This window comes from Mytilus galloprovincialis, chromosome 6 (genome assembly GCF_965363235.1).
Source record: "Mytilus galloprovincialis chromosome 6, xbMytGall1.hap1.1, whole genome shotgun sequence".
In the NCBI taxonomy this organism is placed as follows: domain Eukaryota; kingdom Metazoa; phylum Mollusca; class Bivalvia; order Mytilida; family Mytilidae; genus Mytilus; species Mytilus galloprovincialis.
Window position 1 is genome coordinate 41,691,110 of NC_134843.1, and position 6,015 is coordinate 41,697,124.

Below are 6,015 nucleotides of genomic sequence, written 5' to 3' on the forward strand. Positions count from 1 at the left end.
AAAGACACTTAGTGCAAATTTGCACGCAGTTACTGACAGCTATTTCAAAGCCAAAGCAACTAATTAAAAAATAGCATGCTTCTAAGACTAAAATATTAAAGATTCAAAGATCTAATTACAGTGCTGAATTGGTAACATATTAGAACATAAAGTTTATTTGAAGGATCAGTTCGTTTACCTGGATCGTTTCCAAATTTCAGGTCTCGGTAAACAACATCTCCGTAAAAATTAGAATGTTCTATTCTGTTTGAAATATGTTTTCTACAAGTACAACCAAACTTCAAAGCCAATACTTAACATGTATGGAAGAATTTAGTAAAATTTCAAAGGTGGACCTGATACATACATCATATTAAATTATTTTTTAATACTACAACTTTAAATAGACTGCAGGTCAGAATGGTACCAACAACACAAATTTATAAGTGTAGTTATGATAACATTCTGGCTACTTATACTAGTATTCATGTATGCCATTCCGATTTGTTAGAAACAAGTTCAGTGTTAAACTAACAGCAACGGAGACCAGGTGCAACGGAGTCGGAATTACCGAATTCAAAACCAATATTGAGAGTCGGAATTACCGAATTCAAAACCAATATTGAAACTTCACTTTAACAATTATGAAGCAGTATAAATATGGTTCTATAAAGATAACCTGAATGTTGAATATATATAAGCAATGTATAAATATTTGTGTATTAACTGTCATTATCCTGTTAAATTTGTGTGTTTATCAGACGAAGAAAAATAACCATGAAATAATTTCGAAATCGCCTCTCTGATGCTTCGAGTTCTACACCTGTACACGCGTATCCTTAAGTATACCTGTAAAAAGATAATATTAACTTTCAATTTGCTAATCGATAGATGGCGCTCGAGTCGTTTCTGCATATTTTCCAGTTACACGTCATTAGTAATGATTTGCACTTCAATATCTCTACAAAGATACATTAGATGATAATAAGGTAACTAATCTACTGCCTTGTTTGCCTAATATCTTTTAATAGCGTATAGTTAAGAATACTATGTTATCATATTTCAACTGCATTTTACATATTCAATAGCAATTTTAGTAAACCGAAATCGAAAGTAGAAAAGTGTTGGCTTTTCAAAAAGCTTGATAGACCTCAGGAAAATGTGATAAACATGGTACATTTTGGGGTTTACTTGGCCTATTAAATGTACCAAATATATTCTTTAGGAGCCAGAAAAAAGGCTTTTCAGTAGATCTGAATATTAGTCAACCCGTGATTATGACTTCCCATAGTTAGCTTAGCTCCAGAATATATGTCAAGTCTTATTGTATCAGCTTCTGCAAACCAAAAATATAATACGAGATTTTCATCCTCAGATAATTTTTTTATTCCAAAACCAAATACAGAGTTGTATAAGTCTAGTTTCTCGTACAATGGCCCAAAAGTGTGGAATGCTCTTCCTAATACAATAAAAAAATCAAATACAGTATCCGAATTTAAACATAAATACAAATCTATGTACTTTTAACATTACCATCATATTTTTACTGTAATGCCATATCATAATTGTTTATTGTATTTTAAATTATACATAATCTTTATGAAATTCAAAACAGTGTGGCTGTGGCCAATGATTGACACATTAAATTCATCCATTGACTGGGACAATTTAGTGAACGTTTGTATGTAACAACTACTGCTCACTATGTACTTTTTAAAGACACCTAAACTATGGGGTCACCAAAGGTTCTCAACACCTTAATAAAGTAATTCGAAAAACTAATCAGAAATAACACGATGTTTTGATTTATATCAATTATATAAATCAAAACATAAAGGTTATTCCTGATTAATTTTTCGAATTATTTTATAATTAAAGGCGTTAAGAAACCTTTGGTGACCCCACAGTTTAAACGTCTATCGTAGGTACGTCGTGAACAGTGGTCGTTACAGACAAACGTTCACGTAAATTGTCCCAGTCAATGGATGAATTTAATGTGTCAATCAATGACCACAGCCACACTGTTTTGAATTTCATTTTATTTACCATTATTATTGATGCATTGTTTATTTGTAATGTAATTATTATTGTATTAAGAGAGCCTTATTGAAAATTGGTGTAATCCAAATGAGTTACTCTCTATAAATAAAGATATTATTATTATTATTATTATTATAGTGATATGACTCAATTTGCGGACATAATATGTGCTTTGTAAAAAAAAAAAAAAAAATGACCAATACACAATGTAATAGCGATCAAACCAACGAAGGAACATTCATTTGTATAAGGTGTTTTGAGTACAGTAATCAAATGAAATATTTTGCTTCAACAAGGAAAAATATCTCAAGACGACTATGTTGATTGACTACAACGATCACTGGTGTCCGGTAATTGCCTTTTGAAAGTCATGAGACGTATGGTTATTGGCTGAAGGATAATTTAAGAAATAACCTCTTATAATTATTGTATTGACGAGTGCATGAATATCGTTTTAAACCTTCTAGTTTTATTTTTATCTAAGTTCTTGATTTCTTTTTATTTTAGGTGTTTTACATGGCGACTAACGAAAAAATTGGAGATGACCTTAATGCTTGGCGGTATCCTGTCTTTACAGTAGGCCCAGGTGAAGATGATCTCCAGCGACGAATTTTACAAGATAGATATCTTAAAGACATAAATATAAGTAATTCTAAGTGGGATGTCCATAGCTCTGCAGCCGATTCCGTTCTTGGTACAGTTTTGGACGGATTAAAAAAGTACGCACGGGAGGAATTTAAAGGGCTAATTATTCATGGCAATGTAAGACAAGGAAGTGCAAGGGAAGGACTGAGAGTTAATGACGCCTTGGAGTTTGACTGTTTAGTTAAATTTGAAATAGAAGGCATGCAAGTAACAGAATGTCCGGTCTACGATTATTCTGGAGAGGAAATGGTCGAGCTAATAAAATTACGAGTTGAAAACCCAGAATATTTGCTAAGAAACTATCCATGGTTGAAACGGAATGAGATTTTCACAAAAACAGGCTCGTATTATTCAAGTTATTTCATAAATACAAAAAACTTACAGGAAAAAGTTTTCAAATCGATACTTGACAAAACTCGAGAACAAGTATATGAGCAGTTACCGTACGGTGATAGGACTGTTTATACATTTCGTCGTTCTGTTAATCCACCGACCTTCCCGATACGTATAAGTCTAGACAGAGAAATATCATATGCTTCCAATCTATACAGTAATGTCACTTTGGAAGGTCTAAATGAATCGTTCCAGGCAAATTATGGACATTTGCCAACGCTGGATATTGATTTTGTTCCTTCATTGGTGTTACGTACGGATTATGTTCCCAATCCGTTTACAGTAAATCGAGTCACTTATGCCAATTCGGAAATGACGTGTACAGTCTATGGAGTGATGAAATGGGCACACAGATTAGACGAATCTGAACGGACAGTTGACCATGAATATCTCTGGCGGGAATCTACTTGTGGATATGAAAAACATATCATTGACGTTGGACGCAGAAATCCAAGTCAACGTTACTTGATGACCGCATGTCGTATCGTTAAATCTTATGTCGCTTGGATGAAATCAAATCGTCGTAACACAAATCAATTACATCGAGTTGCTGTTTCCTACTACTTGAAAAACGTATGTTTTCATTGTATTGCTCTACTGACTGTTCCAAGCAAGACTAAGTCACTGTCAGGAGTAAAAGAAGCACTTGGATATTTTCTGCAATTTCTTGAATTGTGCATTGAAAATCGCAATCTTCCCCATTTTTTCTACGGAAATCCATGGGTTCATGAAATGTTCCTTAATTGTACTTTTGGTTGTAACAAGTCGAAAAAGAATCTATATAGCAGATTAAGTATGGATACATTTCTTCAAGCTGAGAGTGCTTTTCGAAACATGCTCCAGGATTTAAAAGGAATGTATAAAAAGTTTGACACATTGGATTCTGATTGTGTTGGGCCATTTAAAGAATTACTGGGTCTGAGCCATACGTATCGAGTGCCGCAGAAAACGTTTTGTGCAATGCCTTGTTCATTGTCTGTAGTGCTAGTTTTGTGCGTTATTGTTGTTGGTATATTAGTAGCCGTAGTAACAAATACCATAAATAAATAGATCCTGAATGTAGTTGACCAACAATAGAAGGTTAATTTAAACACAATTATTTATAGTGGATTGGGAAACAAGTTTTGCAACTTATATGTATTGTGACATTAACATATCATTGCGGTCGAATTTTTTGGCTTATCTGAAAGACTATGTACCATCATTTCAACATCTTGATGAATTTAGTAAACTAAAACACATTTTTAACCCATTCCTGAACTTGTTTGTCATATTGGAGTCTTCATTAAGCAGTCTTTAGAACTGAGGGGGTCAGACCCATGTCAGACAAACTCGTGATTGTGTGTTATACATAAATTTATAATTGAACTTTTAAAATACGTTCTTTTATTTTATGTTGTATTGTATTTCATTGTATTGCATTGTTTTTAAAATGTATATATTTGTTTGTTTGGATTGTTTGACCATTAGTGGTGTAATTTTGCAATAAAGATTATTATTAATCCCTTTCCACTTTGCGGGTCCGAGTGCTACCTTGTAGCGGCATTAGCCTGCTCTTTTTCGAAATCTACAAGGGTGTCTGTAACGTGCAAGAGATATGTCTCTCTCTTCACAATAGTATAGGTTGTGAAGTGGTAACACATTTAATGCATTTATTACCTTTTGTGATCTCTTTCAACATTTTTCATTTATCAATGAGATCAAACAATAGCATATATTTTTTTTAATTCATTTATTTGCTTTGTATGTGCTAAATAAGATTTTCTGTGATTAAACGTCTGAACACGCCTCATACTACCAAGTATATAAAGATAAAATTACAAGTTTCTCGTTGTTTTTTGTTTCTGTTTTGAGAATAAATGTAGGCTAGAACAATATACGAAGCGTGGGCGAAGATTCGGGAAGAAAACAAGTTTTTATTTTTTTTAATTTTAAATATGTTTTTGAGTTGAAAAAAAAGATGGGGTGTATATGGAAAAAGTATAATCACAAAAATACCGAACTCCAAGGATTTTTCAAAACGGAAAGTCCCTAATCAAATAGCTAAATCAAAAGCTCAAACATATCATACCCGTGGATAACAACTGTCATATTCCGGACTTGGTATGGAAATTTCGTTATGTAGAATGTATATGACATTAAGACAGCAATGCAACAACTAAAACTTATCAAAATGTACAACAATCATGTTCTTCAAAGACGACTTAGATCCGTCCAACATATAACCTTTTTCAAATAGACATTGTCGAGCGTTAACGGTACCATGATAAGCATATTCGTGCGACTGTTTTAACGAAAATCTCTAGTTCAATCTTTGAATTTTCTACCTTACCAATTTGTTTTTAAATTTAAAAAAAAAAAACATCTTAAATAAACGCTGGTGTTAGACGTCTTCATTTCACCAAATTATTACTAGAAAAATGACGATTATTTTTCAAATTCTTGTATTTTCTATTTAACATATTCATCCACAGGTTTTCTAAAGACTGTGGTATAAGTTTTTCGAGAGTTTGGATTGGTTTGCTAGGCATCAAATATAAACAAAGATTCATCCAGAAGTTTAAAAAACAAATAATATTAAAGCGACGAACGATCGATAACAACAATCCCAACCTCTCATTCACGAATGTCACCTACAGAATTAGAGTTCGTATAACTGAATTTGTAGAGAAACAACATGGATGCCACATGTGGAGCAGGATGTACTTACCCTTCCGGAACACCCGAGATTATCCCCGTTTTTTTATGGGGTTCGTATTGATCAGTCTTCAGTTTTTTATGTTGTGTTTTGTATACTGTTGTTTATCGTCTGGTCTTTTTCGTTAATTTTACCAATAAAATATTCACACCGGACATGTTATTTTTCGAGATGTTACCTAAATATGAATGTACAAAATATATTGTTTCATTTTCTTTTGTTTACTATTTTTTTCTCCTGTTTTTATTGCTAATTTCTTG

The 6,015-nt window shown here is 32.7% G+C and overlaps 1 long non-coding RNA gene across 1 annotated transcript; it reads left to right on the forward strand.

The window, feature by feature from the left end:
• Positions 1-871: 871 nt before the first annotated feature.
• On the forward strand, positions 872-4,880 carry LOC143079599 (uncharacterized). Its single transcript, XR_012979443.1, has 2 exons — positions 872-968; positions 2,527-4,880. It is a non-coding gene; the product is annotated as an uncharacterized LOC143079599 (long non-coding RNA).
• The last annotated feature ends 1,135 nt before the right edge of the window (positions 4,881-6,015 follow it).